This window comes from Cupressus sempervirens, chromosome 5 (assembly GCF_028749045.1).
Source record: "Cupressus sempervirens isolate cs-2001-9-10 chromosome 5, ASM2874904v1, whole genome shotgun sequence".
In the NCBI taxonomy this organism is placed as follows: Eukaryota; Viridiplantae; Streptophyta; class Pinopsida; order Cupressales; family Cupressaceae; genus Cupressus; species Cupressus sempervirens.
In genome coordinates, this window is record NC_143122.1 from 677,590,448 (window position 1) to 677,615,984 (window position 25,537).

The window sequence follows — 25,537 nt, forward strand, 5'->3', positions numbered from 1 at the left end:
TCAATATTCCACCAAAACCAGAATGGGAAGAGCTTTCTGAATATAAGGTTAGTTTGTGCATAGGTATTCACTAATTCAATTTGTAAAATCCAAGGCATTGGCAACAAAACAGGAAAATTTGATCATTAATCATCAGAGCTTGTTAGAGGGTAGATTTGATGACTTTTTGGAGCCTAAATGTGGTAAAAATAAGCTGGAAAAGATTATATTGCATTCTGAAGGCCATATTCAATTGATTTTTCACTTTTCACCATGCATTCAATTTCAACATCAAAAATCAGTTATTTCTTCTAATCAAAATATCTAAGATTCTTTATGCCTTGTAGAGGCCAAATGATGAGATCTTGTTATTCAATTACAGAGAGAAGGTGGAGAGAGGTTTTTCCATCTTCTTGGGAAGAATTTCTAAGGGGATAGATGTCTATTGCAAATTGAATCTAGGAATCGCCCTCTTGATATTTATACTTTCTTCTTCTCTTTTGTAAGGGTTGGAATATTGGAAAGTTTCTCTAGTATGAAGGAATTTAGTAGAACTGGCCCTAGAATTGATGGATTCTGAATGGAAGATCTGGGATGTGCTAGTTCCAAACCATGAAGCTTTGCTTTAGCTATGATACCCCCTTCCCATCCCCTCAGTTTCTCATTCCCGCCATTTTCTCTCTTGTATGATAGCATTTGTTCACTGAATAGTCTGGTTTAGTAGGTTCTTTATGAGTTAATTTCATTCATTTTTATGTATTATTTCAAGGAAATCAATACAAGGAACAGCAAGTGTTTAGTTTTAGTTTGAATCTTGTCTCCATTCTTAGTGAGTTGTAATGTTTTATGATCTTTGAACAAAGAGCTTAGGTCATAAGTGCAATCCCTTAAGACTATATGTTGCTTCATTGTTGCTTGTAATTCAAGTAATTATGTAAATGCTTTAGAGATTCAACAAGATTGTAGAGTTATTGAGGAGGATATCAGGTAAGAGTGAGATTTAGTTGAACATTGATGTCTATTTACAAGGTGAATGGGTAGATCATATATCTAAATATATGAATAAGTATCAGATATCCAAAAAGCATGAGGGAGATTCATTAATTGCCCAATAGATCAAGCACTGATCAGCTACAAGATCATTAGTTTGTTGTCTATACTTGGTTTTCATCTACTTTCCCCACCCACATAAAATCAAAATCAAATTCAAATTATTTTTACATTTTATGTTGATGAGCTATAATAGAATGCCCTCACTTAGCTTATGAATTTCCTAGATTTGCAACTTGCTACTGTAGATCTATGTTATTATATGAGTTGATAGGAGAAATAAGGGTTAAATATAATTTATATTAGATTCAGGGATTTTTTTTTGCACTGGTATGGTATTAATTGAATCTAAGGTCCACCCACCTAGGTTTAGCAAAGCCTAAAGTGAAAAAGGAGTTATGCCTTATAGTTGGCCCAAGACTACAGTCAGGTGTATCTGTGATACGAAGTTGCTAGCCTTAGATGCATTTGTCAGGTTTCTTGGTTATTTTCAAAACTATTAAATCAGGAGCCAACATACTGCATCAACTATCTGATCTTCAACATGCTCTAGTTGATGCATCACTAACCTACTTTTAATGAACTTCAGAAGGGGGAATGACCCCTAACTTATCTCATAAATGCAATAATGCATCCTTACGTAAAGGCTTGGTGAATATGTCTTCAATTTTTTCTTTAGTGTTCACATATAACAATCTTACCTCTTTATCTTGTACCATTTCCCTCAAAAATGATATTTTATAGCAATGTGCTTAGTTTTGGTATACATCATAGGATTCCTTCATATATTAATTGCACTAGTATTATCATAGAAGATAACCATTGGATCCTTGATCTCTGCGTCCATACATGCCAATAGTTGCTTAAATTAAACAACATTGGAAAAATTAACTGTTGCTACCACATATTTTTCTTTTTTTGTGGACTTAGATTTACACAATTCTACTTCATGCTTTTCCAAGACACTAGTCTTTTGCCTAGAAAGAATGTTCCACCACTAGTGCTCTTTCTGTCATCAATACTTCCTGTCCAATCAACATTTGTGAATGCTTTCAAATTCATATTACCTCCTTTTTTGTACCATAATCCATAGTCTTTAGTACCTTTTAGATACCTCATGATTCTCTTGATTAGCAATATGTGATTTTCTTTGCAATTGTGATTTGTTGAGAATCTTGCCACCATACCAACTGCTATTGTAATATTAGATCTTGTGTGCACCAATCATTGATCTATATGTGATTTGATCTACCTCTTTAGAATCATCATTTTTGGAAAGCTTATGTCGAGTAGACATAAGTGTTCCAATTAGTCTTAAATCTTCTATTCCAAACATCTTTAGTATCTCCTTGATATATTTGGATTAAGTAATATAGATGCCATCTTTCTTTAGTTGGTTCTACAATCCAACAAATAATTTTTTGTCTCCAAACATGGACATTTCAAATTCTTTAATCATCTTTTTTGAAAATGACTTGCATAAGTCATCATTTCTTATAAATAAAGTTTTATCCACAAGGATTTCTACCAACACAATGTTCTTGCCTGGCCCTTCTTTTACATTCAATTTTTTGTTATCATTTGTTCTTTGAAAACCAATCTTTATCAAGTAGTTATGAAGTCTTTCATACCAAGCTCTTGGAGCTTGCTTGAGACCATAAAATTCTTTGTGTAATTTACAAACCATATCTCATTTCCTTGGATCCACAAAACCTTCAAGTTGTTCTATGTAGACTTCCTAATCAAGAATTTCATTCAAGAATGCAAATTTTACATCCATTTGATAAATTTTAAATCCTCTTTAAATGTAGAATTCATTGAATTCATTTCAAATGAATTGATCACCTTTGTCTAATCTCAAACATTTCATCTTATTTCTAGTTTCTTTCTCTACTCTTGCCAAATACCACTTGAATTTTTGAAAGGCTTTAGATTTTTATTTTAGATACATTACAATCATCATTCTAGATAGTCATCAACAAATAAAATAAAAAACTTGTCTCCACTGTAGCTCTCTATTCCAATAGGTCCAGAAAGTTATGTATGAACCAACTCCAAGATTTCTTCTGAATGATAGTTCTTTCTTTTGAAACTAGTATTTCCCATCTTTCCAATTTGATAATTTTTACATCGACCCATATCAGGTTACCTCAATCTAGGAATACCTCTTACTCTTTTCTTCTTTCTTATCTTGATTAGATTATCAAAGTTAATATGACATAATATTTTATGCCACAACCATCTTTTTTCTCCTTAAGCAATAAAACATGAACTTTCACTAAGATCTAGATAGAATAGGTTACCTTTTGTTTGTTTGCTAGACCCAACCAAATTTCCTTTTCCATCCAATAGCTTTGCCTTCCCATTCATGAATTCTACCTTGAATCCAATGTTATTCAACTATGCCACACTTAGTTGATTTTTCTTTAGTCCTTCAACCCAATAAGTATTATCACATCTAAGTTCATTGGTTTGTGAGATACAACCTTTTTCCTTTATGCAACAAGGTTCATTGTTCCAAAATCTCATACTACCACCATCATAATGTTATGTGTGTTCAAACTTTTTTTTATCACCAATCATATGATGTGAATAGCCACTATCAATAATCCACATATCATTCTTGCTAATAGGAGAGATAAGTGCCATTTATCTCTTTCATCATCAAATTCATTTTTTACAGCAATGTATACCATTTCATCATCTTCACTACTATCTAAATCTTTAGCTATAAAACAAGATTTCTTACCTTTGTCCTTGTAGTCCTTGAAATTATTGAAATCCTTTTTGCCTTTGTAATTTTTGTGCTTCTTTTTATCTTTATCTTCTCTATTTGGGCACCTTGCACCAATGTGTCCAACTTCTTCACAAGAGAAATAGATTAAAGGAATTTTATCTTTATACTTTCCTTTACCTTTAGGATACCTTCTTGTAAGAAATGCTTCAATGGCTTTAAGATCACTATTAGAACTATCTTCCTCTTCACTTTTAGATTGTTTTCTTTTAGATATTTTAGCTTTCTTCTTAAGTAATACCTTGGCTTCAAATGTAGACTCAAGGTTGCTAGAACTAGGATTATAATTATCATAGTTATCTAGTTTAGATTTTGTGAATCTTGCGACTAGAGCATCCAAAGTTATCTTGTTATTTAGATCACATCTCATCTCTTGAATAGAAAACACACTAATTGCATAGATAGGAAGAAGGGTTTTAAGTATCTTGCTTACCACTATTACATCTTCAATTGTTCCTCTAGAGGTTTTGATAGCACTGACACTGGCTTTGATTCTCTCAACATATTTTGCAATATTTTCATCCTCTCTCATTTTCATCTAATCAAACTAACCTCTCAAGCTTTTTTCCTTGGCTCTCTTTATGTTATCATCACCTCCATAGATATTCTTCAGTTTGGTCTACATCTCATGAATAGTAGCACATCCTTTAAGCTCATCAAATTCAGCATAGTTAAAATTTGATGCTATGTCAATCATCATGATATTATGACTTTTATTTTCAGCAATTTATTCTATAGTCATTGTACCAGTAGGAGCTTTGTAAGTAGTGTTTAAGTATTTCAAACCCGAATCGGTGATCATTGCTAGATGCAAATTCTTAATGTATTTCCATGCTACAAATTTGTCTCTATTCAACTTGGGAATATCTCTTTTATAATAAATCATGATCTTTTAGCTTAGGTTCTTGAAACCTTCTCTAAACGCACCAAATGCTCTTATACCAGTTGTTGGAAATATAAGAGGAGTAACTAAGAGGGGAGGGGTTAATTAGTTGCTACAAAAAAATCCCAGATCCCTTAGATGTCAATACATATCAAAAAACAAACTCTAATTAAATGGTATTATGTTGTTAGTCAGCAAATACAAATGCACTTGGTTTACACTAGCAAATGTTGTAACTTGGCAAATATTGAGAATCGACTTTAATTTTAACATACTAATCTTAATATTATTAACCTTAAGTTTAAATTATTCTCATACACATAAAATAAATATCATAAAAACAAGTGACACTAGTATTTGATGTGGAAACCCAAATTGGAAGAAACCACCATTTGCAACTAGTTATTGATTTCCACTCTTCTAAAGTGAGTCCTATTAGGAGCCAACCCTGTTAAAGGTTACAAAGAAAACTATTAAGTGTAATTTTGTTATAAGATATGATCATCCTATTAGGAGTACCCTTGTTAGAGGTCTTTAAGACATTTCAAATAGAAATGCCACCTTGTTAGAGGCTTTACAAATAGTTGTTAAGCCAACTCTGTTAAGAGATTTAGATCACTGCTACAACGGTTAGAGAGTAACAATGAAATGGCCTAATTTTTTATGCAACTAAATTTTTTATTATAGATCTCAAGTCTAGCTTGTATACTTGATCCTTTCTAATCAAATGTATCTTTTCAGCTCAAAAAAGACATTATGCTTATCCTTCTAATGCACTTCCTCTGAGCATCTTCTAATCTTTTGTTATGTTCCTCTCATTCAATTCTCAACCTGAACTTATACTTATATATTACACATTTTCAAGTCAACTTGAATACAACTTAGAATACTTAATATACATCTCCTTACTTAGCTAGAGCCAACAATTAAAATAATTGAACTCAATATGCCAAAATAAGAAAGTCCTTCGTTAGCTAATCCTACTAAGTAGATAATAACTTAGAAATGATTTTCCTGTGTGAACATTAGTTCCATCCAACATTTTCTTCATTAACCAATTGAGTATCATTAACACTCAACTTCTATAAACTTTCCTTTAACAACTTCTAAATACTTTAAAACAGAGACTAACACTAAGCATATTTTTGGGTGATATAGGATTTCCATTACACCACTAAATGCTCCTATAGTAGACACCTAAGGTAGATTAAAAAATTGACCCTATCACTTTATAGCTGGTAGAGGAAAACACAAATGGGAGACCTCCATTACAGATATCCAAGTTCAGTCTTCATTGGTCATCCTTTCCACTTCCCCAGCTACTCTTCAAACTGCTTGTTTCTAGTACTTTGGCCCATATGACTATCTAGAATCTCTTTTATCTCTTCCTTCATAGAAGTAGGAATTGGAAATGGCTCTAGCATCAACCCCTCATCTACACCATCATCATGATATTAAGTCTGCAATATTGAAAATAGGAGAAATATGAATGTCATCTAGCAACTTAACCTCATATGCATTTCCTAAATCATGTTTCTTCAAAATTTTGCAAGGGCCAAATTTCTTCATCTCTAGCTTGTTGTAGGTACCCACTAGAAATCATTCCTTCCATAAGTATACCATAACCAGATCCCCAACTTGGAACTCCTTATGTCTCCTCTTTTGTTTTACTCTAGCCTTATACTATTGGTTCATCCTAGTAATATGTGCATGTACCCCCTCATATAGGTTCTTAACATGTTTAGTGAATTCTACTACCTCAGCACTTGTCCTCTCCCCTTGTTCCATCTTGCTCTAGTGTAGTCCTTGGACTACTCCCATACACAATTTGGAATGGTGATCTACCAGTACTCCTATTTATAGAATTATTGTAAGAAAATTCTACTTGTGGTAGAATCAAATCCCATCCCTTGGGCTTATCTCTTACTAAGCACCTAAACAAATTGCCCAAACTTTTGTTTGTCCATCAGTCTATGGATGATGTGCAGAACTAAACTTCAATTCTATCTTCAACATCTTCCATAATGTCCTCCAAAAATACCCAAAAAATTTAGTATCTCTGTTAGAAACAATACTTTTTGGGAGACCATGTAGCCTCACTACCTCTCTAAAAAACAAATCTACAATATGCACTGCATCATAAGTCTTGTAGCATGGAATGAAATCTTCCATCTTGGAAAACCTATCAACCACCATAAATACAAAGTCATTACCCCTTTTTGTCCTTGCCAATCCAAGATTAAAATCCATCTGTCCTCCCAAGCCTTCGATGGAATAGGCAATGGCTGATAGAGTCTAGTATTGTGACTAAATTCTTTGGTTGTTTGACATACTTGATAACTCTGCACAAACTTCTTCACATCCTGTGACAATTGAGGCCAAAAATAATGTTCTCTAAGAAAGGCAATGGTCTTATATCAACCAAAGTGTCCTACCATTCATCCACTATGTTTCTCCTTGATCAAGTTTTCCCTCATAGAACTCCTTGTAATACACAATTGACTGCCATGAACATTATACCATCCTGAATCAAGTAATCTAGCCACTTGGTCTTGTCTAGGGTAATAAGTTCTTTACAGGCCTTCCATGCTTCTACGAAATTAGGATCCTTAGGGTATAGATTCTTGAGTTCATCAAACCCAACCACTTCAACCTACATTACTATCAACAACAACTGTCTCCTACTTAATGCATCTACAACCCTATTAGACCTTCCAGTTCTATGTTTCAACACAAATGTATACTTTGCATGAACTCTACCCATTTCAAATGTCTCTAATTCAATTTATCTTGGCTATTTAGGTAGTATAATTCCAAGTGATTAGTATACAAGATAAATTATTTTGGAAACAAATAATGCCTCCATTTCTTTAAGGCCTGAACTATTGCATAGAACTCCTGATCATAAAACAGAATACTTCTTCTTTGTATCATTCAAATTTTCACTAAAATAGGCAATAGGCTTATCTTCTTGGCTCAATAAAGCCACAATAGCACTGCCACTAGCATTTCAATCCACCTGGAACACTTTATTGAAATTAGGAAGTGCCAATACAGGTTTCTCTATCACCTTCTTCTTCAACAATTCAAAACTCATTGTAGCTCTTGTAGTCCACTTGAACTTTTTCTAGCCCCCCTCATTGTTTCACTTAGGGGTGCACATATGCTGCTAAAATTTCTAATGAACTTCCTATAAAAACTAAATATACTATGGAATGACCTCACCTTAGAAGTAGACCTGGGAGTAGGCCATTCCAAGATGGACTTTACCTTCTTTGGATCCATTTTGAGACCCTTAGCTAATACAACAAACCCCAAATAGACTAACTCCTTTTTGATAAAGCTACACTTCTTCAAATTAATCAACAATTTTTCTTCCTTCAACCTTTCAAGGACACTATGAATATGCAATAAATGTTCATCCAAAGACTTGCTAACAATTAAAATATCATCCAAATAGACAATAACAAATTTTCCAAAGAATTTCTTTAGTACCTCATTCATAAGTTGCATGAAGGTGCTTGGTGCGTTGGTCAGCCCAAAGGGCATGACTAACCACTCATATAAACCCTCCTTGGTCTTGAATGTAGTCTTCCACTCATCTCCCTCTCTTATCCATATTTGATGATAGCCACTCTTGAGATCTATCTTTGTGAAGTACTAAGCTCCTCTCAAATAGTCCATAAGATCATTCATTCTTGGCAAAGGGAACTAACATTGTATGGTTATTCTATTTATAGCCCAGAGTCTATACAAATTCTCCACTCCCCATCCTTCTTTAGTTCTAGCACTGCAGGTACTACACATGGACTTAGGCTCTCTCGAATCAAACATTTCCTCAATAGCTCCTAAACTTGTCTATTTAGCTCCTCAATTTCAATAGGAGTCATCCTATGAGCAGCCTTATTAGAAAAACTAGCTCTAGGGATTAAATCTGTTTGTTAATTGATTTCCCTTACTAGTGGCAACCATTCTGGAACATTATTAGAGATGACATCTCCATACTCACTTAATAGACCAAAAACTTCAACTAGAATTTCACTACTACCTTCCTTATACTTTCTAGGAATCAAAGCATAACACATACACTAATGTTTCATGCCATCCAAAAAATTTCTTCCATCAACAAGACATGCCCTAGCACTATTACATACATTTTCACCTTCCTTTATCAAGGGGCTTTAGTTTGTGGTGAACTCCATCCTTTTTCAAAGAGTATGTATTTGCATGACCATCATGTACAACATGCCTATCAAACTACCATGACCTTCCCAATAATAAATAACAAACATCCATTGGAGTGATGTCACAGAGAACCTCATCATGGTAGCTCCCAATCTTGAACTTTACCAAACATTTTTCACTAACAAAGACCTTATGATCATCATTCACCCAAGCAATCTGATATGGTTGGGGGTGTTTCTCCCTCTTGAGCTTTAGCACTGAGACCATCTCCTCTAACAACAAGTTTGTAGTGCTTCCACCATCAACAATCACATCACAAAATTTACCCTCGCACTTGCACCTAGTACAAAAAAAACTCCTCCTTTCTCCAAGTTTAGTCTCATCACTTAGTAAGACCCTTTCATTTACTAGAACCTTTCCTTTTTCTGCATCCTTTGAATGCAATGACTGTGCATCCTTATCCACATGAGCAACTCTTGCTTGGCCATCAGCTCTCCTATCTATCCTTCCTTGGCATTGAGGGAATTCAAAGGCATGATGACTTTCTTCATTACAATGAAAATAGGTACCATGAAAGCCTCCTCTTCTTAAACCTTGTCCATGTCCCCCACCTCTTCTTCTATGATTTCCAAAGTTTGATCATCGGAGTAGTTGAAAAGCTCATTTCTCTAGTTTTAGCTAGTACACACATCTTCATTTTTCTTCTAGTTCTCATTTTGGCCTCCAAATGACCTACCACCTCCCTTCCTCCTTGACTATGCCCTCTTTACCTTCTATCAATTTTTTGATTTAGCTTCTCCTCAACTCGCAAGGAAAATTGGTATGCCTCTTTAATGGTAGTCATTCTAACCAAAGTTAACTCCTCCTGAATGCTAGGTCTTAACCCACTAAGGTAATGGGAAACCTTCTCCTTGTTTTCTTTTAGATGCCCTACCCTAATAAGGACTTGATAAATTTCCTCTGTATATTCTTGCATAGCTTTTTCTACTTCTTTAACCCTTGCACCTTTTTGAACAAATCAAGCTCATAATCAATAGGAATGAACTACTTCTTTAGTTTGTCCACCATGCGGTCCCATCTTGTGATTTTCTTCTTTCCACTTCTATTTCTTTCCAACTAAATCTCCTACCACTAGATTTTGGCATGGCCTTTCATTTTGGCCTTCATAAACTTAACCCTGTCAGGGTCCCTAATATCCTCATACTCAAAATATTCCAATAGTTCATTGATCTAGCTGATCAACTCATCCAGCTTTAGATATTCCAAAAACATGCCAGTGTCAATTTTAGGCCTTTTTCCAAGCTTAGAAATGGCCCTAAAAAACCTCTCCTCTACCTGGTTTAGGACTTATCCATCTCCTTCCCCTTTTGGTCCAATATTTCCTTCTTCATTTTCTTCCTCACTTTTGTCACCTATGGCAACATTCATCCCTGTACAAATCTCCTCCTACAATGCCTGAACTTGTCTTTGAAGGGCTCTAACCTTAGGAATAGCAACTCCAGCCCTTCCACCATGCTCTCTTCATGGAGGAATCTTCTTATCTCAAACCCACAACCATACAGTCCTCGTGCAAACTACCTCACAGTTAGAGCTTTGTCTACACACTCAGGAAAACCTGCTCTGATACCACTTGATGAGGGCACAAACCACAACCACAATGAACACAATGGGAAGAGGATAATATTATTATTATAATTTATCTACTACTACATGAATTATAATGAAAATAGACCCAAAGACATGCCCTATGGGTAGAAAAATCCTCCTCACAGTACCCTCTCTCGAACTCCACCATGAACTACCTTTACAGTGCTAGAAATGTTCTTAAATAAACCCCAATTAGGTTTAGGGTTAGGAATACATTCTATAATATTCCATTTGGCATCCACTACCAAAAAAAAAGGTTCTATAAATCACGTTAAAAGTTGGTGTAAAATTAGAAGAATCTAGAAATGGTAGTCCAACTTTTGGGAGGCATAACTTTTGATACGGGACTCCGATTAACAAACCATTTACATTTTTGGAAAGCTCTCCAAGTGTTCTATAGACCTATGGAAAGGATTTTTTCATCCCCCATTTTTTAGGCCTGTACAAGGCTGTTTAGTACCTCAAATCTGATTTTGAAGCACTCTTAAGAGGTCTCTAGGAAACTTAAAACTGCAATAACTTTCAAACCATAAAGCCTTTTGACATGATTCTTTTTCTAGAGTTCTTTAAATTAAAAATATAATCATCCCTCAAAATTAAACCCTCTAACTCATCATAATTATGGCTCAATTACAAAATAACCTTTTCTACATTGGCACATATCCCAAGGTGCTCAAAATTTCTAACCTAGAAAACCAATAGTGCAACTATGAGAGTTAGAACCTTTATTTGACCCAAATGGGTATCCAAAAATAAAAATAGTTTAAATAAAGACTAACACTAAGAATATTTTTAGGTGATATAGGATTGCCCTTACACCACTGGATGCTCTTGCATCAATCTCACAAAAATTTACTTTTCTTCCCTGAATTTCCATCACATAGGCTGCATGAAAAAATTTGTCTAGTACTGAGTTAACCCTCAAACCATGGTTAAACTTGTATCCTAATATCTTACTCAATAATTTCACTCCTTTTTCTTGAATTGAGTCTAACTTCATGTTCCTTCCATCAAATATTGTGTTTAGGGTTGTCTCAACCTATTCTCTTACATTCTTCTCATCTACAAGATTGCATCCCCCATTGCTCAAACATGTGACCTTGTCAATTAGGTCATTATGAATTACTACTTGTACACCACCTAACTAGAACATATCATTATGCACCCTACTAAGAATGATTTGGGTCCACTCGTGGTTGTCTAACTCCATATAAAACCTATATTTCCCTAGATTCAAGCCATCTAGGTGTGTGTACTTAGACTTCAAGGATAGGTCATTGTTACACATAGTCCCCAAGTTCTTGCATATATCTTCATCACTTATGCTCTCAATCTTACATTGTATATTGTTTCTGACATCTTTGACATGTAGCACATTCTTCAAAATTTGGAAAAATGCACCCAATGGGTCATACATAAGTGAAATAGATGGGTGTACCTTGAATAAATGTTGTGCCCTTTCACTCACATGATAAATAGCCTGACTATCCATTTTAGTATAATTGGATGTACTGAAAAACTTAACTTAATCACCATAAAATACCTCAACAATCATGTTTTAGAGCTTCCACAACTTTGCACTAGAAATTGTTGTCAAATTGCTCTTTAATTATCTTAACACACTTCGCATGAACAAATGGTACATACAATATTATTCATGATCCCTAAATTATTTTAAATCAAACTACACGTTAAATGCACATCTCCCACAAATTCAAATGTTGTCTTTATTTACTAGTAAACTTGATTTCTAAATTCCCTCTTACTACGATCATATCTAGACTTGTGCACTTGACCATGTCTTCCTCTCTATGTCATTTACCTCCTATTAACTATGTAACTTCCAAATTTCTCTCTAACATTGATTCTAACCAACTGATGCTCTACCTCATCTGAAACTGCTTAATTCAAGTAGGATGAGTCACAAACAATCTATGACTTCAATGTCTCATTGGGTGCATCAAAATATTGTTCCTCGAAAACTGTATAAGAGCTTTCTAGATCCTAAGCTTTCACAAGTGCTTCGTTGAATTCATCAACATGTTCCTTGGTTGCTTCCTTCTTACTATTATCACCGTTATTTCCATTCCTTCTATATTTTTTGTTGTTGTGAACTTTTTGTAGTTAGGATTCCTATTGAAATTTCTTCTATCTATTATACAATATCTTGCTATGTGTCCAAAGTTATTACATAATAGACATACATGTGCATTTATTCTCTGATTGGTTCCATTCTAACTTCCAGGTGCTCTGTAATTCCTTGCAGTGTGTCTAGGATTGTTCCTAATCATTCTACTATTTACATTATTACCATCAAACTTAGGTTTCTTACAATCTAATGCTTTATGTCCATGACCATGACAATTATAAAAATAGAAATTAGTAATTGGTTTAAAAAACTAATCTATGCAATCTCTTTTCATAGGTCTAGCTTTATTTCATGTGAAGCATCTACCTCTAAACTCAAATCTTACTTCCTTGGGTGGTTCATCTTGCTTACATTTATCAACTTTCTCTGTTTTCTTAGGTTCATCATGTTTCGCTAACAAATCATCTAATCCAAATTTTTTTGATATTTTAGTAGTTGTGCTTGATTCTACCTTACTCAGATTAGATTCTTTAGGGGATTTGATAATTGTATTTGGTTCTCTTCTAATATCAACTTTCTTGGTTGAATTCTCTCCAATAAGATATCCAAGTCCTATCTTATCATAAGAAGGTATTTGGTGAAATAATTATTGATCAATCTTCTCACTACTAGAATAAAGTTTTTCTAAATACTTCTTAGCTTGTGTCAATTCTCCTTTCATAGTGATATTGTACTTTTCTAGTTTTGCATTCTCAATCTTGATAGTATCTAATTCAAATGTAACTTGAATCAACTAGGATCTAAGGTCTAAATTCTCAATTTTCAATTAAGGTTCATTAATTCTTACTACCATTTTTCTTTAGACTCAACTTAAGTTCAATAGCTTTTAGTTCATGTTACAAGATAGCATTTTCTTTCTTGAGATTTCCTACTTCATCATTGTCACTAGTCTATGCAATTGATTCCTTGCAAAATTTAAAATCATCAATCTTGTCTTTTAGTTCACCAATGTAGACTTTTTCATCTTCATATCTATCTTTCAAGTTATCTCTTATTCTATAAGAAGGTCAATTTTTTCAAGAGCTTCTTCAAGGTGTTTCTTTAATTTTTCCATATCTATAGGGATCTTACCCAAGTTTCTAAAATTCTTCAAAGTGACTGGGCTCTGATACCAATTGTTAAAAATAGATAATTTTAAGAGGAGGGGGGGGGGGGGGGGGGGGGGGGGGATGAATTAGTATTCTACAAACTTTTGTCCACAACTGAATATTGTTAATTACTTTATAACTTACATATGAAACTAAACCAACAATGTTGAATAGTAAATATAACCATACACATAGAGAACTCATGACACCATTATTTGTTAACTAAGGAAACCCTAGCCAAGGGAAAATTCTAGTAGGGATGATACCCACAAGATGATTCACTAAACAAAAGGATCTTGTTAAGGATATTGACCCTGTTAGGAGTCTATAAAGTACATATAGTTTCTCAATCACTTATTAGAGCACTATGCCTTGTTAGAAGCCTCAACTCTGTTAGGAGTTTCTTCAACCCTATTAGGAGTTGGTAGATAAAGTACAATGTATGCAACAAGAGCCCACAACCCTAACATGGAATTATATAATTTAGTTCTTCACAAGAGTATGTATACATACAATACTTTCTTACTACTATAATTCACACTTCCTCTGATCATACATCAGATCTCAAATTACATAAGGGTTGCATATTGTTCAATCTCTCTCTACAATAATTTGCATCACATACAACTTCCACTTTTACTACGAAAGATAAGATCTATACTTATACCTCGCACATTCATAAATCATTTTGTAGTCAAGCTTCATGTCTTCACACATTTGACATAATATAAAATAGCTTATGGGTTAGTATCATGACTTGCTAAGTATTTTGTTACCAAAATAATTCCTTAAGTTGTACAACTCAATTCTTTGTTCCACTTTGTTCTACTCTATCAAATACTCATACTAGTATTTCAATCATAACTCATGTTGTACCATCCATACACATTTGTGCATTGACATACATCATCATGATATTTTCATAGAGCTTTCCTCAACTACACATAAGATAACTCTCAAGGATTCATTCGTACACATTGCATTTTTCTCTATGTTGTTGCAAACTTTGTAACAATTAGATAATTTTCTATCTCTAAATGCATAAATGAAATGTTGAATACATGTTGCCATAAATGACAACTATCAAGACATCTATTTGACCATATTTCAAAAAGTCCATGCTTTAGGCATTGTAGAAATTGGTAGTAATATTATTGGTAGAGATTCAAATGGTTGAGGATATTTTATCATCTTCTACTAGACCTCATTGGGTTAGACAAACAATTGATTCAATAGGTACACTCAGATAATCAATAAATTAGGTCACAAAATAAACACATTCCATGTGTATAAATTTCTATACTGATAGATCCATGTGATTCAGTAGAGTTAGTTATATTGTGTCTTGTAGTTATAATATCATTGGATGATTACTTGAAAAAAATTATAGGTTTTTTTGTGGAGTCCTACATTGAAAATTTGGGAAACACCATTGTTGATATACATTTTTTCTTTGATGGCGATGCTTCTTCCTTGGTAATATTGAGGCAACACTCTAGCCCTCTTATCCATTCTCTACATGATCATACTTTCAAGGTTGATGTGATTGTGGATCCTTATGTACATTACGATTTCTATGAGGCCTCTTGGTGCTTTAGGACATGTTCTACATCCATCCTTGTTTGATCCTAACTTCTTCTTTTCAATGCTGTTGGATGGGGAAGCCTTTAGTATTGATATGAGGAAAATTGAGAGATTTTTAGACACATCATAGTTCTTGAGGTTCCTTCAAAAAAATTGAGGCATCTTGTATACACTTATGGAATTATTTCTTCCTAAGGGAAGGAACATTGTTTGACATTCTTGGACCACCTTCTAAATTCATCATAGAGAATATGTCACTTATTAAGGGTGGACTACCTCATCTCCTTTCATATTCTACTACTTCTTATATACAAAAAATATGAACACTACTATAAATCCTTCTATCCATGCTATTCTATAGAAATGGAGCCTTGAATGATAATTTATAGCTCTCTATCTATGACGTGCAATAAATCATTAAAGAGATATGATAATGGTGGCTCTAAAATGAACCTAAGATAGAAACCCTTTGTAAGGTGCACTGTAGAATGAAATATTCAATTAAATCAAGCAATGAGGATGCAAGTATACATGACCCCAAAGATTAATATGCAATGCAAATTTGAACTAAATGAGAGATGTTAGATTAAGTTGCTAAGATATGGAACAAAAAGAAAGAAACTATTATCTAACAGGAGCCAATATTACTATTCCATCATATTTAAGCTAGACTCTCTAAGACAAGATGCAAGAAAAGGAAATGCTAAGCTAGAATTTAAGTATGCAAGTGCTCAATAACTTAAGAATCAAAATGATAGCATAACAATAGAATGAACTCTAGATATATGAAGAGTGGGGAGAGAGACTCCTTTTAAAGAGAATCGGATGGTCAAGATTAAGAGTAAAATGAAATGGTGGAGATTAAGTCTTGGTTGATCCATGTGCTTACATCTTTTAGAAGAAAAAGGAGTGGTTGAGATGAAGAGGAGAATGAGTAGTTGAGATAAAGAGGCAAAAATCTTTTGAAAAGTCATGATTCCACTCACCTTGGAAATTAGACCTTCAAGTTGTAGACAATTTCTTTTTAATTTTAATTTTAAATTAGAAAAATCATTTCCATGTGCACATGGGATAAATGGGATTTTATTATTTAATTAAAAGGGAACATGTTCGTTTAATATAATAAACTTAGGATAAAGCAGTCAAACCATAGGATCAAATTGAATAAATGATTATTTGATGATTTGATCAAGCATAATGTGGCATACAATATTGATTTAAAGTACTCAGAAAGGGGTCTTATAATCTACTAGACCAAAATTAGATGATTACACTTCTCTCTTATGGGATGACTTTTTTTACCATATTGATATTTGTCCTTATAACAATTATATACTATATGTACATGATTTATGGCATAATGGGGAGGTCTTGATTGCTTCATCCATTCATACATATTTATTTTTTAAATCTCTCTATAGGAAGAAGGATTTTTCCAATGAGGTTTTCTCTCTTCCTCTATTTTATGAGAGATTTCATTTCTCTGTATTTTCTACATGGGTACCTAACATGGCCTAGTATTCTTTTTCCTATTAGCTATCATGAAGACGCATAGGAGTTTGAATTTCATTTTAGCACAAGGTGTTGGAGATATTTATATTAGGTGGAATTTGTTGGCATCTCACACTTATTTGTTTATGACATCCACCTTTGTGTTTTTATCACATAATCATCCTCTTGTTGATGTTTCACATTCTTTGTTGTACAATAGAGGATGATCCACCTTTGGTGGACATGTGATTAAATCTTGTCTAGGTAATAGGTTATCTCTAGCATCACTCCTAGTTATCATGTATTACTTATATATTTAGGCACATGCATATACATGTATTGCATCAATTTTTATTTGATTGTTGATAACATTTGAATCCAGCCATTCGAGGATGATATCATTCTATTTCTCTTCTTGTGTTATCTATTAAATTTCTAGATCTCAAATCATACAAAATGTGTCCACACAAGTAACACCATAACACCAATTTTTTTATCATTGAAACCTTTTTTTAGACGGAGAAACCACAATGGGAATTAATACCCACAAGTATTTTCACTCTTATGTAATGTGCCCTATTATAGGTTTGAATTTATAGGATCTTAGAATGATGTGGGACTAAGAATAAACCATGTTAGGGGTCACCCTATTAAGGGATTCACCTACATACCTTTTAGAATATTTACCCTATTAGGAATAACATAGTAAGTTTATTTTTTAACTAAAATTAATGAGTCGCCTTGTTCAAGGAATTAACTTCAGAACTAGTAATATCATTCTCACCTTGTTAAAAGAGACCTTGATGGAGAATTTAAGCTTAAGAACTTGTTAAGATTAAACAAGAAGTTTCATTTGAGATTAGAAATTCAATACTTCTTACATGCATCTCTTTCAATTCACATCTACATATTCTTTGAGACATTTAGCTACCACCTTGATCTCACAACCTTTTATGATCATATTATCCACTCTCACACTTGCAAAAATATAACTCTTCCCTATAAAAATAATTAACGATATTAGGTCAATCTACCACCATAACCTAAATATGTTACACATAAAAAAAACTATATCTTGACCAAAATGTATTACCAAACCCTAATCCATCATCATTTGATAGCACTTGATCAACTATTTGAATCACACACCGATCCAACAAAGAACATCTGGCAATATAACTTTTTTTCCAATGAGCATAAACATTTCAAAGAAATTCCCATATAACTACAATGTATAATAGATCCATAAAAACTTATTGGTTCCATGTCATTGCCACATCATTAACTAACTTTCCATCATGAAAGATCTACCAAAAATGGCCTACATGTTATCGTTTCAAGATTAAACAAAAAAGTTCAATTTATCCTTAATTTTCCTTTCGTAACTATTATCAAATGATCCAAAACATGCCTTCTTGTAAACCAAATCATATAAAAATTTGACCATGATCAATTAACTAAGAAAACATCATACCCTTTATTTATCACCTATATAGTAAAGAACTTAGCTTCCCAAAAAATAGTTCATAGACAACTATCAAATTAACTTCAATGATAATACAAAACTGATCCAACAATCATCAAACATATGTTTTGATAATCTTGTTTAACAATTCTTGAATAAATATGCATCATTTGTACCAACACATAGTAGTAGGTGGAAAAAAGACTAAATCAAGAGCGTAATCTCTAATAATTTTTGCATTTCTATCAATGAGTTGAGAGATAGAATACAAAATGTTAATACTATGTACATTAGTATCGATAACTTTCCTTAAACCTTATGTAATAAAAATGACTTTAGGATAAGTATTTTCTTGTTTGGGACATTTTTCAAATCTGTCTAAAGTCATTTTTTGAATTTTCATAGGAGGAACACTTAAAGCTTAATCTTCATCATGAGAAGAATCAGAAGAGTTTTTCTCCATTATAGGATTGATTTCTGTAATGTCCCCATTTCTGATTTGATATGGTATTTCACACCTCTAATCAGATTTTCAAAATCAAACAACTGATATCACAAAGATCCTCCAAATTTCTCAAGAAACCCCAAATCGGGTATGCCAGAAATGGTGCCAAAAGCTTCACAGCTTCACCTATTATTAATAAATATGAAAATGGACATTTTTAAAAAAATTTCAGCAGCATAATAGCCTACAAAATGACATTTACAGATCTATATAGCCTTTACACAACAGCTCACAAATGTAGGACAAAAACTATGCTCATCGGGCTCCCGAAATTAACACAAAAATGCCCGGAAACACCACAAAAACACTAATAAACTATCTCAGAAGTTTAATCACGTCCCAATACATATATTCAGCTCTATTTTAATAGCTTAAAGTCTGAAATACAGCAGCAACCAAAACTGATATGAAATGCTCAACTGAAAACACCAAACTCATGCAAAAAACACACCCAAAAAGTCACAAATCTACACTGTTCAGCACAAAGGCAAACTCTGTATGAGCATGCACATGGAATGGCTTCAAAATCCCATCCTTAGCCTTCCTAGAAACCTGCAAACTCCCATTCTTGGGTCTCCCTGGAAACCTGCAAACTCTCGTTCTTGGGTCTCCTTCTCCACAGGTTTGGCAGCCTCTAAAGAATAACAAAGGATGAGCGAAAATCAAGTCTGGAATGAGCCCAAAATGCCTCCAAACCCCTTAAAAGAGGGCATAACTGTAACTCACATCCCAGAGAGGTTAATGTAACATATTTTAATAATAATTTTCATTTATTAGTCCAACAGTTTCCAAAGATTAACCCCCTTTTTCCGAAACTTCACTTTCTTGGGCCTGCTTGCCTTAGCAAAGATTATTATTTTTTAATTATTTGAAAAGGGGACATGAAAAGTCCTCCCCTCCCCAAACATTTCTTGTCCTCAACCAATGGCTGAACAATAAACCAATCAATCCACCTAGATCCCAAATGTAGTCATGAACTATACTACTACCAATTAACACAGGCTCCTGCAATATCCTCTGCAATATGACCAAGAGAAATCCATAATCAAACTGACAATTATAGCTCAACCAAACTCCAAAATCACAACTTCCACAGTCAGAAACCCATGAGACACAAACTCTTAGAACATCAAAACCCAAGTAAAGTGGACTACCAACATAGTAAATACCATTAATGCATTCCACTAGCCTACACAGAATGTACAATCCAACTCTGCAACAATGGTGAATGCTCCCAAATGAAATTGTACCAAGTATGGAGAATCCACACACTGTACAACTCCTGTAGTCAACACAACTCTGTAGATCATCAGCCACTGTCTCATAACCATAACTCCCATGCACCCTTGATGGTGAAAAGCCATCACAAGATAAACAACAAGAAATGGAACCCAAACCAAATTTTCCTGCCATCTACTCCTCAACACAAGGATCAATTGCTAACTGATGTACATACCCTGCAATATAATGTTGATTAAAAAAACCAACCTCAGTCAACAACTCACCATGAACAAGTGATATAACCCACTGTGACTGATCACTAGCTAAGTTAGGAGATGTCATAGCCAAAGGAGTAGAATCAATAACAACACTTGCTGAAGCATCACTCCAAAACTCCTGCTCTAAGTCATGTATTATCAAGCTATCAACTGTAGGACCTATCACCATGTCGTGCCCATCACAACTCTCACCCCGAGGCATCAAACTATTCCATAACTGATGATAAGCACTAGGAACCAAAGTACATCTCTGTATCATAATCTCATCAACATGGTCATCAAAGGTAAATTGATGAGCGTACCTCATAGTGTAATGCCGATAGAATGCGCCAATCTCAGTCAGTGGCTCAGACTGTAATCCAGATGAAACTAACTACAATTGGTCATTAACCATGTTGGAATTGACTACTATCTCTGAAGATATCACCAAGGGAGTAGTATTACTAGTAGGAACCATGCCAACTGTTGACTCACCAACATCGCACATGCTCTTTGATACATCTCTAGTCTCTATGCCATCAGTACTAGAGGCCACCACCATGTCAGGCATACAACAATCTGCTACAAAACCCAACTCAACTGAACCTGACTCTAGTGGGAATGAACCTGATATGCCAATGTTAGTATCAGGGATGGATGCATCCCTATCTCCACTGTCTCTGAAAATCTTGGCCATGGACATCCTTGGATCACCAAACACCATAGCTTGTGACTGTATAGAATCAGGTAAAGATTGTAGCCACTCTAACTCCATGGTCACCTTAGCCAAATGAAGCTGTGACTCCTTGAAAGCCAACTGTGTACTCTCAAGAATCTCAGAAGTCACCTCAAGCTGCTCAGTAAGCTCACTCACCTCATCTTCCTTGGCCAACAATGCATCATATGCTGTACTACCCCACTCCATAAGATAATCTCTGTTGGCTAGAAACTGCATATAATTCTATCTCAAAATCCGAATAGCCTCCCATAAAGAGTGGATCTCTGTCAAGGAAAGATAACTGCCTTCCTGCTCATCACTAGTAGGAGAACCCCATCCATAAACTGCTAACAACTGACGAACAACATCGAAATGCTGGCAAGTGATAGCAATGTCTCTGTCACTAACTCTCAATTGATTAGACAAATGATGGCACTGGCTTGACTGTCTCCTACAAACCTCCTCTGATGCATTGTCTAAAAGAGTATCCTCAAAGTTACTAGTCTCTAGAGTATTACCATCCATATTGTGTGAATCAAATCTAAAGCTCATATCAATATATGGAGTATCAAAAAAATTAGCATTGCTATCCAACTCCTCTATACCCAAGGAAACTAAGTCTTCAAAATTGCCCACTGCATCCTCCTGGATGTCATCAATGCCAATATGATCCTGGGACTCATCTATACACACTGCCAAATATGAAATATCATCAACACATTCTAGCAAGTATGGTTGACTAGATATATGAACAAAGCCCAACATCGGTGTATAAAAACTAATACCAACATCAGAGAAGATACTGGAACAAGAAAAGACAACACTGTGTAATCTACTAATCAACTCCATGATAGCACCCAAACAAACACTGCTACCAAAAAGTGTTAAAGATCTCCAGTCAACTGAATCCCAAATGCCAATATAACCATCTCGAGTCCATATCCATAAACTAGAATCAATTGGTAACTCAAGAAAACACCTTACCTGAGTAATATGACCAATACCAACTAACTCCACATACTTTTCATGATGAGATAATGAAGTCACAATACTATCTTTGTTCACCTTCAGCTGGCTGGACAAATCATGTGAACTACTACCAGCCTCAACCTCATGTGATGAAGCATCTAACTGTGCCTGGTACTCTTTCTCAGCAAAGTCATGAATGCTCAATGTTTGCTCATCTCTACCAAGTATCTCACCATCCTGCACAACAACATCCTCATAATCATCATCTAAACCCACTACACTGTAGTCACTGCCTGTTGTAAGTATACCATCCTGAATACCTGTGGCATCACCCTTTGACGACCTGTAAACAATTGTCTCAATCTGAGTATCAAGTTGACCGTTACTATCAATCTGTGTGATATCCTTTCCCACCACCTCCTATGGCAGAGTAGAATCTGAGACCTCTACCTGGCTATCAGCTAGTTTCTCAAACTCCTCATGCAACTTCTTGGGAATTGTGTCATCTGTCCTGTGAGAAAATATGCCAAATAGAAATCCAGTCAACTTATCCACCTTAGCTGGGTCAGATAACATGTCATTCATTATACAGTGGTGCTCAACCAACTGTTTAGACATGTCATGGCTTATTTTCATAAGTTTATCTCGAATGTCTAAATAACCATCCTTTCTACTATTTTGACTCTGGCTATCAATTGTCCAAGATCGTTCCCTCTGAGACTCTGTACTATACCTGTCCATTCTGGATAAAGTAGAGTGTAACCCCAATAGGATATAACTTCTTCAAACACCAAGAACTAACATTAAAATGATTAGAAGTAGCATCCAACCATATATTTGGACATGCAACTGATTAGAAGCAACATGCAAACACCAAATTATGACATGCAAGAGCTGGGTAGTTGTCAAAACTGACATGCAAACTTCTACAACCACCAAATTCACCAAGAACTAACATGAAAATGATTAGAAGTAGCATGAACCCATATATTTGGACATGCAACTGATTAGAAGCAACATGCAACCACCAAATTATGACATGCAAGATCTGGGTAGTTGTCAAAACTGACATGCAAGATCTGGGTACTTGTCAAAACTGAAATGCAAACTTCTGCAAACTTCTACAAACCCTCAGGCTGGCAAGATCATGGCTCTGATACCATTGTAATTTCCCCATTTCTGATTTGATATGGTATTTCACACCTCTAATCAGATTTTCAAAATCAAACAACTGATATCACAAAGATCCTCCAAATTTCTCAAGAAACCCCAAATCGGGTATGCCAGAAATGGTGCCAAAAGCTTCACAGCTTCACCTATTATTAATAAATATGAAAATGGAAATTTTTACAGAAATTTCAGCAGCATAATAGCCTAAAAAATGACATTTATAGATCTATATAGCCTTTACACAACAGCTCACAAATGTAGGACAAAAACTATGCTCATCGGGCTCTCGAAATTAACACAAAAATGCTCGGAAACACCACAAAAACACTAATAAACTATCTCAAAAGTTTAATCATGTCCCAATACATATATTCAGCTCTATTTTAATAGCTTAAATTCTGAAATACAGAAGCAACCAAAACTGATATGAAATGCTCAACTGAAAACACCAAACTCATGCAAAAAATACACCCAAAAACCCACAAATCTACACTGTTCAGCACAAAGGCAAACTCTATATGAGCATGCACATGGAATGGCTTCAAACTCCCATCCTTAGCCTTCCTAGAAACCTGCAAACTCCCGTTCTTGGGTCTCCCTGGAAACCTGCAAACTCCCGTTCTTGGGTCTCCTTCTCCACAGGTTTGGCAGCCTCTGAAGAATAACAAAGGATGAGCGAAAATCAAGTCTAGAATGAGCCCAAAATGCCTCCAAACCCCTTAAAATAGGGCATAACTGTAACTCACGACCCAGAGAGGTTAATGTAACATATTTTAATAATAATTTTCATTTATTAGTCCAACGGTTTCCAAAGATTAACCCCCTTTTTCCGAAACTTCACTTTCTTGGGCCTGCCTGCCTTAGCAAAGATTATTATTTTTTAATTATTTGAAAAGGGGACATGACAATTTCAAAGATTTTTTCTCCATTATAGGATTTATTTCATTAGTTTACATGTTGTTGTTATCAATATTCCTAAGAAATAATGAGGGCTCTAGATCAAGGAACCCATAAGTCTATGGTTTCTTCTAACTAAAATGTGTTAGGTTTGACCGAAAAAGATAACATTCATGTGCAAGGAAATAAAATAAAAGATATATACAATGCAATTTGAAAGAAATGTGTGATCCAAGCATGTAATATCAATATTACAAAATCTACAAATTTAGATGCATGCAATGTGACAAAGATGTAATCCAAATAGTAACAATTACAATGCACACAAACTAGTTATATAAATTTAATTTCATATATCTAGATATCTAAAGTAAATGTGATGTATATGCATGCAAAATAGTATGGATAACTAAATGCATAAAGAAGTAATCTAACACCAAAATTAAAATAGAGATATTTTAAGCCAAGTTCACCAAAATGTATAAAAATAAAATATTGAGAAATGATAGGATGTAGTTAATTCATCAAATTATATGGGGGTTTTCATTAGGAATACAAACACGCCCTTAAAGGGGTGCTAATGCAAGATCTAGGTAAAAGGGGGATCTAGGTGTTCCTTTATTATATAGTGTTTGATCATGTGATGTGATTGATATGTAAATAATGAAAGAAATGTAGATATAATGTATAAAAGTAAGTAAAATAGGGAAAATAGACATAATGGACTTACCTTGGAGAAATAAAAGGTAAATGGACCTTTAGCTCTGGCTTTGATTGTCATGGAGATGTCAAAATTTGGTAAAACTCGAAATCTACAATTGTGATTCCTATTATTGTCTTATATGAAACTTCTAGTCATTAAGGACATGGAAAAACTAGATTTCCTTGTCCAAGATGAGTGTGGAAAGTCTGACCTTTTCCTTTTATCTCTGAATTTGATAAAAGTTTCAAAGGGCTTGTGATTATTTTTTAGAATCTCAAATTTAGTTATATAGTTTTCGTCATCATTGCTACTCAAATAAATAGAGGGGAATTTTTTTGCAAAGGCAATTAATCTTGGTCAACCCCTATTCAAGAATAAACTTTTAAATGAAATTGAGATTTCATAAGGAAATTAATGCAAATCATATAAATATTAGTATTTACCATCCATGAAAAAATTACATGGATGGATATTGTTGTGATCTGATAAATCCATGGAGATGGTTGTATGTGTAGATCTTGAAATGGATCTAGAATCAAGGATGGTCACTAATATGTAGATCTATTATAATTAATCCTAGATCATGAACGTTGATATGCTTGATAGGGATAAGAAGAGAGAAGGAGAAGAATGGATGTGTGGATCTTCTTGCTTGATTCAGAATATCTATACTTGTACATCATGGGAGAGAAATGTGTATCAATTAGGGAGGATTAGATTTTTCTTGACTGGAGACTTGGAGATTCTGAATGTTATGTTTCCCTTCAAATATTGAATCCAAC